A 13,263-nucleotide genomic window follows, 5' to 3' on the forward strand; every position below is an offset into this window, starting at 1 on the left:
TCACGTGTGTACCTGCGTGTTCATGTGTGTACTGCCCCCAAAGGGTACGTATGTATGTGTGTTCCACCTTATATGTGTGTGTGTCCATCCTCTTGTGTGTGTTCACCTTATATGTGTGTGTGTCCACCCTATGTGTGCGCGTGACCTTATTCATATGTATATGTGTGTGAACACCAGTCTAGGTGTGAATACCTCTTATACTTGGATAAGATAAGTGTGTCCATGTGTCAAGCATCTATTTGTGTGTTGTATCAAAAGATAAGGTTTGCTACCTATAAAAGCTTTAAGCATGTACTTAGTGTACTTCATTCACAACATCAATGAAAGTACTTTGAGTCTGCCTGCACACAATAGCCATGGCCTTCTTTGAACCTCCATAGCTCGCACTTGTGCTAACCCTGATTACCAACATGGTATCAGAGCCTACCTATCCTGTCAACAACTGACTGCACCTTCTGCTCATCAGACACACCTGAGTGCTCTGCTCCCTTTTCTTTCACCATTTTTTTCTCTCTTTTCCCTTTCTACAGGGTCGTCACCCTACTGTGAGCTTCTCCTGTGACATCTGTCCTCTCTGTGCGTGAGCTTCTCCCGTTAACTTCGCCTACGACCATCTCGATGTGCGGCGCTCCCTACAATACGGTTCATTAAAACCTTATAAGGCTTACCTAAGCCTTAATTAAAAGGTTTATTTGCCATCGACTTCGTTGCCGCCCTGCGTGTACACATGTACACTGCCGACATGCCGTCGCGTTGCATGCATAGTTCTTTGCCGCCGCTACTCCTTCAACCTTCCTGACTAACACCTCTCCACCTGGTGGGTCCTCTCCACAGCTGACTGCGCCAGGCTTCACGTCGGTCTACAGAGAGCATCATGACCAGCAAAAGGGAGCAGAGAATCATTACCTGCATCAGTTTACTTCAAGTTACGTCCTCCACATCATCACCCATAAGCACGGTGGTATCGGTTTACTTCAAGTTATCTTTTGATTGTTTTGAAGACCCACCAATGATTTCTTCCTGTCTTCCACATGAGTGCTCCTCTCAATCTTGTCCCCAAGTGAAGAGAATTCATCCTTAATCTCCAGAAGCATCTCTTTTTGATTGAGTTGGAAGCTCTCCATCATAGTCTTTTGAGAGTTTAAGAAATTATCCATCATTGCAACATATTGCATTTCATTGCTCAAATGAACATTGGACACATTTAAAACACCCTCATTGGCATCCATAGCATTCACTTGACCTTGTTCCACATGTGCCACTTGTAACTATTTGGCCCTCCTAGTTCTTTTTCACATAATGAAACTCATGCCCAGACACATGGACAAATTGATGAAAGCATGGAAACAAGGTTCATGAAGTTGGTCAAAAGCATGGAAAAAATAAAAGTCAAACAGAGTTGACCATGAGTCAAGGACACCATGGGAAAGAGGAGACTAAGCTGAATCAAAAACCTAAAAGCCACTTTTCCAAAAAGCAGCTCTAAGGACAAAAAGCAAGGCCTTGAAGTTAAGAAAAGCATAAATCAAGAACTTTGGCAAAGATGAGCAATAGTTTATTATTATTAAAATTTTAATAAAAAAAACAAAAGGCAAAAGCAAAGCTTGCTTAGAGCTTTTTGGCAAAAAAACGAGGCCCTCCCCAAGTATAAAAAGACACTCTCTCCTGGCATCAAGTGCATAAAGTGTGGAGTTCATCATCTTCATCATCTACGTCACCACCGGCTTCACCTCCTTGCGCCACCTCCGCCCAGCTTAGCCCAACCGCCGCCGCCACCGCCACCCAACTCAGCCCGACCACCGTCGCCGCGCCTCTGTGCGCCGCCACCTGTGCAAAGCTGCCCGCCACCCATAGCCACCAGTGCTGCCACCTTGGTGTTTGCTTTTTCGAGAAGCTTCCCGAGGATTTTCTTCAAGATTGGGTATTGAGTTCACTTGGACATCTTTGAGGTTTGGGAGATGATTCAAACTTTGAACTTGGACTTGGACTTGGATTTGGATTTGGATTCATTGGACTTGGATTCACATTGGGTTTGGATTTGGATATTGGATCTGGTACTAGCTCGGTGAGAGATACTTGTGGGTCATCCCCGTAGTGTGCTCGGCATTAGAGATCTCATGACTCGACATCGACATCGACTTGGATATCCTACATCGGCATATCTGTTTGTTTTGTATTCATTGATTGTATTGATCCTGGCTAGCGTGCCCGTGGATTGTTCCTGAATAAATTCCTGAAAGGGGGCGGGACTTGCTCCCCGCTCACTATGGTGTACTCTGCAAGATCGCTATTCCCTTCTCTCTCTCTCGCCCCTCTCTCTCTATATCTTTATCTCTTGGACACGTGGTTGAGTCTGTCACGGTACACCCTGTTGGGATGATAGTGGTATCAGAGCAAGATTTCTCTTGAAGAAACTTTCTTGGGGTGACAGAGCCATGTTGAGAGCAGAGGGAGACCAAGGGCCTAATGAAGGGAACAACTATGAGGCCAATAGAGGACTTCAAGATGGGAAAGGCCGACAGTTTATTTCTCATGAGACAGCAGCCATGACATCGGCAGAGTACTGAGATTTTCAACAGTTTAGAGAGTTTCTCCAAGATGAAGAATTCCTAGCTTGGAGAGCCAAGAAGGAACAGGACCAAAGAAGGGCTCGGATGTTTGAAGATTTCATCAAGGATTAAGCCACCGAAGCCAAAGGAGTAGAAGCTACTAAAAGCTTATCTTCGGGCCGAAGGAGTCACTATTGCAAAAGAATCTAGAGCTACTCAGCCTTGGAGGAAACAAGGAGGCTATCCCTAGGCCTGCTCTCTCAAATGCAACTTCTTCGGGACAAGTAAAGGAAAGGAAGGAAAAGAAGCCTTCATCAACCGGCAAGATGGACTTCAAGCCAAGAGAGCAAAGTGTCAAGTTTGATGCTTTTCATGGAAAGCGGGATACACAAAAAACATTATCTTTTGTTAAACATGATGCTGCTTTTGGAGGTGACGACTGCTCCGAAAAGTCAAAGTTTCACAAGGTACGCATGCATTTGAAGAAAGTCGCCTTGAATTGGTGGCTAAAGGTGGTACAAGATGGGACCGAGCCAAAGACGTGGAACAACTTCAAGGTTATGTTCAACAAAAAGTTTCTACCCGCAAACTTTGAAGTAGATGTGCAAAAGGAACGAGATGAGGTAAAGAAGAAAGTTGGTGAGAATGTGGCATCTTACCTCAACAATTTTTCAGCAGTTTCTTTGAAGTTTACTTCATATACTCCCATTCCACCACTAATGGAGATGTGTAAGTTTGTGAATGGATTGCAACCTAAGCTTATGCAAGCAGTTTATATGGCCGAACCGAAAACATTGGAAGAAGCTCAAGACAAAGCTTTGCAAGTCGAGGCCTATCATCCCCAATCGAGTCTTTTACATTATCATTCGAGCTACTTATCTCATTAAATATAACATCCCTGCTCAACACCCTCAATATGCCTTGGATGGACGGCAAGACTAAGAACGACAATCGAGATCCATCTCAAAGGAATTGGGCCCCATTATAGACTGCTCTCTAATGGCTATCCAATTGGCACTTGTTTCATTTGCCCCACGGACATGTGCGGAACTGTACGGACTGGAGTTTTTAAAAACCCTAAAATTGCTTTTTGGAGGTTTTTATTACCCGAAAACCATTAAAATAGGTTTTATATTAGTTTTCTTGCCAGAAAGAGCTTTTCCATGGTTTTCTTCATCAACAAGGGTGTAGGAGTTGTGGAGATTACTCGAGTGATTCTTGGATTTGGACTTCACTTGGATTTGGATCTGGACTTGGATTCATTGGATTTGGATCTGGACTTGGACTTGGACTTGGACTTGGAATTCGACTTGGACTTGGACCTGGACTTGGACTTGGATCTAGACTTGGATTCATTGGATTTGGACTTGGACTTGGATTTGGATCTAGATATTGGATGTGGTACTAGCCTAGTGAGAGATTCTTGTGGGTCATCCCCATGGTGTACTCGGCATCAGAGATCTCGTGCCTCGACACCGACTTCAACTTAGGGATTCTACATCGTCATATTTGTTTGCTTTTGTATTCATTGATTGTATTGATCCTAGCCAGCGTGCTCGTGGATTGTTCCTTCCGGGCCAATAGGAAACCCTTCCAGGGCTCACCACCGGGAAGGAGTCCTCTAACAATCAACTTGCCCAGCAACGCAAAGCTCTGAATAGTAGGGTCAATGAGGCCTAGCCCCCTCTACGACATGGCTAAATGATCACTCTCCATGCCACCTTGGCCCTGGCTGGCCTCGCGTCACTGCTGGCCCATAAGAAGTTCCGGATCAATCGTTGTACCTGGCCAATACATGCTCGAGAGAAGGCCTAGCATGAAGTGATGTACCACACGGTGGCAAGAAGTACATGGTTCACCACCACCACTCTACTTGCTAGGGAGAGCCTCGCAGAACTCCAATATAAAAGCTTCTTCTGAATACTCAAAAGAAGCGGGGCGAGCTACTGCTCAAGAGAAATATCAATGCCCACCTGGCAACCAAGATAATGAACTGGAGTGCCCCTCGGGATCCACTGGAAAGCCTAAACTAGGCGGCGCCAAGTCGGGGCAGGTGCTGAGCCTACCGAAAAACCACACGACTTGTGCCACTTGATCTGTGCTCTTGATGCGCAGCAAGAAAATCTCGATCGCCTCCGCAAATCTCTAGAGATTCCCCACATCTCCTGAAAGGAAAGCTGCTGTGTCGTCTACAAACTCTGAGTCAAGCAGCTCCTCCTAGAAGCAGAGGGAAAGACGCAATCCCTGAAGCCCGGTCTCCTGAGCTGAGAGAATACTACTCATGGCCTCGGCGATAAATAGGAAGAGGTAAGGTGCCAAAGGACAGCCCTGCCAAACCGAGCGGGAAAGGGGGAATCTGTCGCCATGGGCTCCTTGAATGAGAACTTGGCTGCAGGAGGCTTAGTAAAGTCATGAGACTCCACGAATCCACTCCAAGGGGAATCCCATCCAGCTCATCGTGCCCTCCTGAAAGCTCCAATCCACCCTATCATAAGCTTTCTCAAAGTCTAGGAGTAAAACTATGAGGTCCTGCTACTGTATCCTGGCCGGAGCTGTCGCCTCCCAGAAGGTGAATGTTGTCCAGAATGCTCCGATCCTCAACAAAGCCAGTTTGAGTGTCATGAATCAAGTCCGCGAGAAAGGGTTGAAGTCTCCCGATGGCCTTGGCCATGATCTTGTAGGCTATCCCAAGAAGTGTGATGGGTCTCCAATGTTGGATCTCCAATCTGTCACCGCCTTCTTTAGGAATCAAGTGTATCAGACCCTCTGAGAGCCTCTATGGCATGGCACCTGTGATCATAATCTCGTTGAAGGTAGCTCGAAGGCTGCCTTCCATGAGGTCCCAGTGACGAAGAAAGAAAGAGACTGGAAGCCCGTTCGCCACCGGGCATTTTCCCCTCGGTAGTGTCGTCATCGCCTCTGCCAACTCCTCCGCTATGAATGGAGTTAGTAAGAAGGACCTAAGAGCGGCACTTGTGAGAAGAGAAGGGAAGAAATCAGTGGCGATGGCTCTCACTTGGGGGGGGTCAAAAACAATAGCTCCATCTTGGCCACGCAATCTGCGAATACCATCTCTCCTTCTGTGGGGGCCTGCTATCTCGAAGAAACCTCTTGTGACTCTGTCGCCAGCCTGGATCTAGAATGAAGCTCTGGCATAGTATCTGTACTCCACCCTCCTCTCCTCATGGATCTAATCTCCGTGCGAGCAGCAGCTAACTGACTCTCAATCGATGGGCTATCTAGGGAACGCTCCTCGAGCCGCTGTAAAGAGACCAAGCCCCTCCTCAGACTCCGCTCCTGCTCCCGAAATCCCTCCAATCTGCTCTGGGTTGCCTCCTGCAAGAAACTGCTGATCTCCCCTAGGCCAACATCCAGTGTGCCAGCCAGGTAAAGTCCAGTCCCGCCCAAATCTGCTCTATCCTGTTGCAAATCTCGGAGTCCTGAATGAGGCTGTATGGAATCCTAGAGCTCACATACCTGCCGTGCCCCAAGGGACAAAATAACCGAGGCATGATCTAAAAAAGAACTGCCTACCAAGTTACCAATCATGCCCCCACGGCTGCAAGGCCACTCATTAACGTAAAACCTATCAAGTCTGGAGAGGTTGGGGCCACTGCTCCTCCTATCGGATCTCGAGAAACTGAGGCTCCCATGGTTGCGCCCAAACTCTGGAAGATGCCAAGGGTCCTATCCCCTAAGTACCAGTATCAACTCCTCCCAGGCAGAGTACTCTGCTCCTAAGATTGTGGCCGTACCTCCTCCAAGTCTGCCCTCTGCTACCTCTATCATGTTGAAGTCACCACCCATGCACCAAAAGTCAGCCTGGGGAAGAGCTTGCTGAACTGTGCTCCAAAAGATGGCTCTACCTACAGCAGCATTCGGGGCATAAACATTGAGGAAGCCAACGCTATCCTCTCCAATCAAAATGGTGACCCACTGTGCTCACCCCGGGACAATGAATCCTGCGCTTGCCACGGTCGGCAAACGCTCCTCACTGACAGAGATGCAAAATCCTCCCTAGATCCCTGAAGGGCCTAAGGATGGAGACTAGAAAGTATGACTCCTGCCTTGTAAAATCTTCCTTCATCGGTAGGCACGCCCCTTTGCAAGGTGATGCTCCTGAAGGAAAAGAATGTCAATAGGTCCCCCACTAGTGTCACGTGCATCCCGCACTTGGATGCCACGTAGACATTTCTGTACAGAAGGTGCAGGACCTGGGATGGTGAACTGGTCCCATGTGAGCCCAGTCCGGGACGAGTCAGCCAGGGATCCATCTCAGTCGTCCGAGGTCAGGTGTGCATTGTCCTGCACATGAGTCCAAGGTCAGGTGTGCACTGTCCTGCACATGAAACAGTGCCAGTCCGCGCTGTGAGTCTCCCTCTGGAATGATGTCAGATGTTCTGTGTGTCTAGTTTGCAACTGGATGCCAGACCTCTGTGGGCATATAGGTTTGCATGTAGAGATGGGGCCAGCCCATAGGGCTACCCCAGTGCGAAGAGTTGCACCCTTAGTGTGGGCATGGGGGAGGTGTAGAACCACCCCCAAGGGGCCAGGAGGGCCCAAGCTGTGCCCACCAGCCATGGCATGGGCTGGAAGGGCTGTCGGCCAGCTTTAATGCTGCTGGACAGGCAGCCGACAGGGTTAAAAACCCTACCCAGCAGGTCGGCCAGGTGTAGGGGGCAGTCCCACACCCATGCGCAGAGTGCCCAGCAGCCTGGTACTATTCCAGCAGGCATGCGCAGAGTGGGCAGCATATTGCATAGTGTGAAAGCACATAATTGCTAAAATACCTAGTCGTGGGGCTTTATGAAGCTGGCCGACTGAATGATAAAGGGAGTATAAATACTCCAGCCTAGAATCAATGAAGCCATCTCATAATTCACCAAGTGCTCCAAGCAAACAAGGGCCAGGACAGCCAAGAAGTTGCTAACGCAAAGGGGTGAAAGACTGAAGGTCAAGGGCTGGAGAATCTCCAGCCAAGAAAAGGTCAAGTTTCTGTATTCTGTTTTCAGATTTACATCATTCTAATAAAGCAAATACACCATCCGTGGTGGGGGCCCTACAGAGGGTAATTGGGACCCAATACTGTGTCCTCTCCCCTTCTCTCTCTATTTTCTGCACATCTCCTTTCAGTTTGTGCGTTAATTCCGTCGCGAAAAGAGTGCTGATTTCTGAGTTTTGAAGTACCGATCCTTCTCCGAAGTTTCCGCATATTACAGTGGTATCAGAGCCTACTTCAAGGACAAAGATTCAGCAAAGAAAACCAGAAAATTTTTTCGCTCGTGTGGTTGGTTTTTAGACGCCGGTGGACTACCCCTTTCGGAGTGACTCCTGTCCCTCGAAGGACGGTTGGTTTTTAGCATCCGGAAGCCTCCGGAAGTCTCCCACACAGATAGTGGATGGTCACATTGCGTTCCGGAAAGGAATTGCATTTTCCCGCTATGGCGAGCTTTGGCGACGAGAGAGAACCAGAACCATGGGACCACAGTGCACCAGGCAGCCCAGCTAGGGCACCCGGCTTGAGTGTCACAGACATGTTCCAGCAGATGATGCGAGCAATCGCAGACCAGACAACCAAGTTGGATGAGCAGAAGGCGCGGATTTTGACTCTGGAGGAGCGTTCTCGCTCTCCAGCGTCGCGTTTTCCATCTCCTCCTCCCTCTCCTTCCGTATCCCAGATACCAGATCCTCGTCACAGGGACCCTCTCGCGGGGTCACAGCCGCAGCCAAGCTCCTTGCTTGAGATGCAAATGCGTGCATTGGAGATTCGACAACGAGAAGACGACGCCATGCGACGAGTGGAACACGAGCGTTACCTTAGAGCTTTGGACGCCAGATTGACACCGGCGGCGCCCTCGAATCATTTTCCCGAGAAAATGAATTTCAGTAAGTATAATGGTAAACTCGATCCCACTACTCTTTATTCATGGTTACATCAATTTGAAGCTTACTTTGCCGCAGTTAGGAAAACAGATATTGACAAAGTGATCTTAGCTAGTTGGTACTTGGAAGGTGAGGCCATTCCTTGGTGGACTCAGTGGGCTCATGCCCACACCAGAGCAGGTATGGCAACTTATGTGTGGGACGAGTTCGTCCGCGACCTTAAGCAGCGGTTTCTACCGCCCCACTACCTTGAGCGACTCGAAGACGAGTTCAGGGGAGCGCGTCAGAACGCGCAACCAGTCCTTCAGTTTGCCAATAAAATTTCGACCTTGTGTCTGCAATTAGGCTTATCTGATACGGACAAGAAAGAGCAGTTTTTGTATGGCCTGGACACGCAAATCCAATGGGAGGTGCGTATGTTTAGGCCAGCCACCTTTGAGGACGCACTCTCGCTTGCGCAGAGTGCAGAAATGAAACACAATGGTGGCAAGCCCAAAACTTCCCAGCCGGCTTCTCCCAAGGCTAACGCCTCGGGGGGCAAAAGCCAGAACCAGACGGGGTCTTCCCCAGGACAGAGCCTGGGAGCCTCTGGCTCCAAGAACTCGAACAATGCGTCTAAGCTTACTCCAGACCAGAAAGCGGAGGCAGGCAAGACAGGTGGCAAGTTGAGTGCTGAGGAGCTTTCTCAGTACAGGAAGGAGGGTAGATGTTTCTTTTGTCACACAAAAGGACATACTTCTCGGGATTGTCCGAAGAAGCCTCCAAAGGCCGCCGCCACCTCCACAGCTTCCGTGGTGAGCACAGCTCCCACACAGACCCCAATGGCTACCCCTAGTTCTTCAACCCCCGGTGCTTCAGTTGGAGCAATTATTAGCCGGGAGCTCGAAGATAAGCAGAAGGGCGCCCATGACCAGGAGTATGAGCGCAACGAATTGCTCAAGTCCTTTGGCTACATAGGTGGCCAGAGAGTCGTTGTCTTGTTTGACAGCGGCAGCACGGAGGATGTGATCACGGAACAGGCCGCTAGGCGTGCCCGTTTCGAGCTGACTCCGGTGGACAAACAAGTTGAGGGTTTTAGCACAGGTATGACAACGAGCATCAAGTATGAAGCTCTAGGTGCTAAGTTAGTGATTCAGGGCATAGAGTTTGTGCGTGACTTTATGGTTGCCCCTCTTGTAGGAGCAGACATAATGTTGGGTATCCAGTGGTTTCACAAGTTTCTTCCTGATGTCAAGTGGGACAAGCACACGTTCCAAATCGATCGGAATGTGTCAAACACCCCGGTGACCATTAAGTGTGAGCCAAGTATTCCAAACTTTCCGCTCATAAGCCACTTGCAGGCTAAGCGAGCAGTTAGGAAAGGCGCACAGTGTGCGATGATTTACATCCAGACAGCCCAGACGGTGGCCAATGCTTCCGAGAAGTACTTGGTTCTCCATGAAAAGTTCCAGAAGATTTTTCTTCGAGACAGTCTCCCTCCCCAGCCCCCGTCCAGACCGGAGGATCACAAGATTGACCTCCTCCCAGGCTCGGAACCCCCGAGCAAGTTTCCGTATCGCCTTTCTAAGGCAATGGAATCGGAGTTGGACCGCCAACTCCAAGAATTGTTGCAAGCTGGCTTCATCCGCCCCAGCGTGTCACCATTTGTAGCACCGATCTTGTTTGTCAAGAAGAAAGATGGGTCTTCTCGGTTGTGTGTCGATTATCGTGCACTCAACAAGCTGACTATCAAGAGCAGATTCCCGATGCCTCGAATTGACTATATTCTCGAGAGGCTGAATGGAGCAAAGGTGTTCTCAAAACTGGATTTAAAGAGTGGGTACCACCAGGTACGGATTGTCGAGGGGGACATCCCCAAGACAGCCTTCCGTACAGAACGGGCCCACTATGAATTTGTGGTTATGCCATTTGGATTGACGAACGCCCCAGCTACATTTAACCGCATGATGATGCGTATTTTCCGGGAGTTGATTGGCGAGTGTGTGTTCATATTTCTGGACGACATAATCATATTTTCAGCTACAGTTGAGCAGCATGACATTGATGTGGAGAAAGTCCTTAAGTTGCTGGAAAGCAACGAGCTCTATGTCAATGAAAAGAAGTCAGAATTTTATCTGTTCCAGGTACATTACTTGGGATATATAATTAGTGCTGAAGGCATTCGACTTGATCCGGCTAAAGTGGCCGAGATTGTTAACTGGGAAGTACCTCAGTCCGCTTATGACATTAGATCATTTGTGGGTATATGCCAGGCATATACCCACCCACATTGACAAGTTTTTTGATCTCTCGGCAGATCTCACCGATCTCCTAAAGGGAGTGAAAACAAGAAGGCAAAAGATTCGAATGACTCCACGAGCGTTGGAGGCATTCCAGAACCTCAAGGTGGCTTTGTCAGAAGCGCCTTGTTTAGCCCTTGCCTCGTGGGACGAACCATTTCAAGTGATCACCGATGCGAGTAACATCGCAATTGGAGGTGTATTGCAACCATATGGTCATCCGGTAGCTTACATGTCTCGTAAGTTACTGTCCGCCGAAAAGAACTACTCAGTCTATGATCGTGAACTCCTAGCAGTTATGCAAGCCTTGAAACATTGGAAACATTTCCTGTATGGCCGTGACTTCGAGGTTCGCACTGACCATCAGGCATTGCGCTGGATTCAGACGATGCCAAGTGCACAGTGGAGTGATCGACAACACCGCTGGAGTCAGATCTTCCAGCAGTTCGGTGGTATGATTGAGTACCTTCCAAGAAAGGCCAATCCACTGGCCGATGCTTTGAGCAGGAAGGGACAAGTATCTGCGATTCAGACCACTAGACTTAACCTTGTTGGTACAGGACTAGAAGACATGAAGCACACGTACACGGATTCCGAGGAATTCGGTACACAGTGGGAACAGGCATTGGATGCCACAGGACCATTCCATTTTCTGATACGCGATGGTTGGCTTTTCTACAAAGGCCGATTATGTGTCATGAAATCATTACGGGCAGCGCTTCTCCATGATGCCCATGACGCCATTACAGGTGGTCATAGGGACATGAATTCGACTCTGGAGAAATTAGAACGGCAATACTATTGGCCAAAGATGAGGCGTGATGTGTTTACATATGTACAACGCTGTGACATTTGTCAAAAGGTGAAAGCTCCTCGTGGAAAGAAGATAGGGTTGTTACAGCCTTTGCCGATTCCTGAGGGTCCTTTCCAGGACATTTCGATGGACTTTGTCACAAATCTGCCTCCCAGTCCGAGTAAGCGTAATACGCAATGTTTAACTATTGTTGATAGGTTCAGCAAATTTGTTATGCTTATTCCTTGCAGGGCCAATGTGACCGCCGAGGATGTTGCCCAGCTATTCATTCGGCATTGGTACCGATTGGCGGGATTCCTAGGACCATAGTGTCAGACCGAGATGCCAAGTTTACCAGTCATTTTTGGAGGACATTGTTTGATAATTTTGGTACTAAGTTGAATTTTTCCAGTGCATTCCACCCACAGACACATGGCCAGACAGAGATATACAACCAGTTGGCCTTTGATGTGCTGAAGTGTTATGTCCACGATCAGCAAGGTAAGTGGGAATCGTTTTTGCCTTTAGTTCAAGCTGTTTTGAATGACTCTTTTTCTTCAGCTATTGGCAGGACTCCATATGAGGCAGCATTTGGAAGGCCTTTCCAGTCGTTGTTAACCAGGACTTCGTCTTCAGTACCGGAGGCGAACAGAGTGACGGAGTCTTACCAAGAGATCCTAGAGTCCGTTAAAGACAGATTGGCTAAAGCACAAGAGGCCTACACTCGACAGGCCAATAAAGACCGAAGGGACATGAAGTTTTCGGAAGGGGATTGGGTGTATCTTCGGATTATGAAGCAAAGATTGAAGCAGGTGGGCAAGCGATGCCCAAAGTTGTCTTTCAGGAGCTTCGGACCATTTCCCATCCGGAAAAAGATTAATGAGGTGTCTATGCAGTTAAAGCTACCTCCGAGTTGGACTATGCACGATGTATTTCATGTCAGTTGGTTAAAGCCATATGCAGGTCCACCCCCTTCAGAGGTCAAAGACGAAGCGGAACCAGACATTATTGATGAAGCAGAAGTAATGGATCCAGAACAGATCCTTCTGCACCGTTTCAAGCATGGCTCAGGCCGAAGACTACGACAGTTCCTCACGAAGTTTCAGGACCGAGGAACTCCTGAAGCGGTATGGCTCGACAAAGAATTTTTCGAAGACTATCCGGCATTATTGACGGATTATTTGGAGGCTATGCAGCTTCCGTCAAGATAAGCAGAAGGAGATGTCACGTGCATCCCGCACTTGGATGCCACGTAGACATTTCTGTACAGAAGGTGCAGGACCTGGGATGGTGAACTGGTCCCATGTGAGGCCAGTCCGGGATGAGTCAGCCAGGGATCCATCTCAGTCGTCCGAGGTCAGGTGTGCATTGTCCTGCACATGAGTCCAAGGTCAGGTGTGCACTGTCCTGCACATGAAACAGTGCCAGTCCGCGCTGTGAGTCTCCCTCTGGAATGATGTCAGATGTTCTGTGTGTCTAGTTTGCAACTGGATGCCAGACCTCTGTGGGCATATAGGTTTGCATGTAGAGAGGGGCCAGCCCATAGGGCTACCCCAGTGCGAAGAGTTGCACCCTTAGTGTGGGCATGGGGGAGGTGTAGAACCACCCCCAAGGGGCCAGGAGGGCCCAAGCTGTGCCCACCAGCCATGGCATGGGCTGGAAGGGCTGTCGGCCAGCTTTAATGCTGCTGGACAGGCAGCCGACAGGGTTAAAAACCCTACCCAGTAGGTCGGCCAGGTGTAGGGGGCAGTCCCACACC

The 13,263-nt window shown here is 48.9% G+C and overlaps 1 protein-coding gene across 4 annotated transcripts in view; it reads right to left on the bottom strand.

Moving 5' to 3' along the window:
* LOC147633622 (histone deacetylase 5-like) overlaps window positions 1-13,263 on the bottom strand; it is a 41,495-nt gene that overhangs the window by 11,236 nt on the left and 16,996 nt on the right. The window lies entirely within an intron of this gene.

Source organism: Cibotium barometz, chromosome 12 (genome assembly GCF_041138505.1).
Source record: "Cibotium barometz isolate CiBa-2024 chromosome 12, ASM4113850v1, whole genome shotgun sequence".
NCBI lineage: Eukaryota > Viridiplantae > Streptophyta > Polypodiopsida > Cyatheales > Cibotiaceae > Cibotium > Cibotium barometz.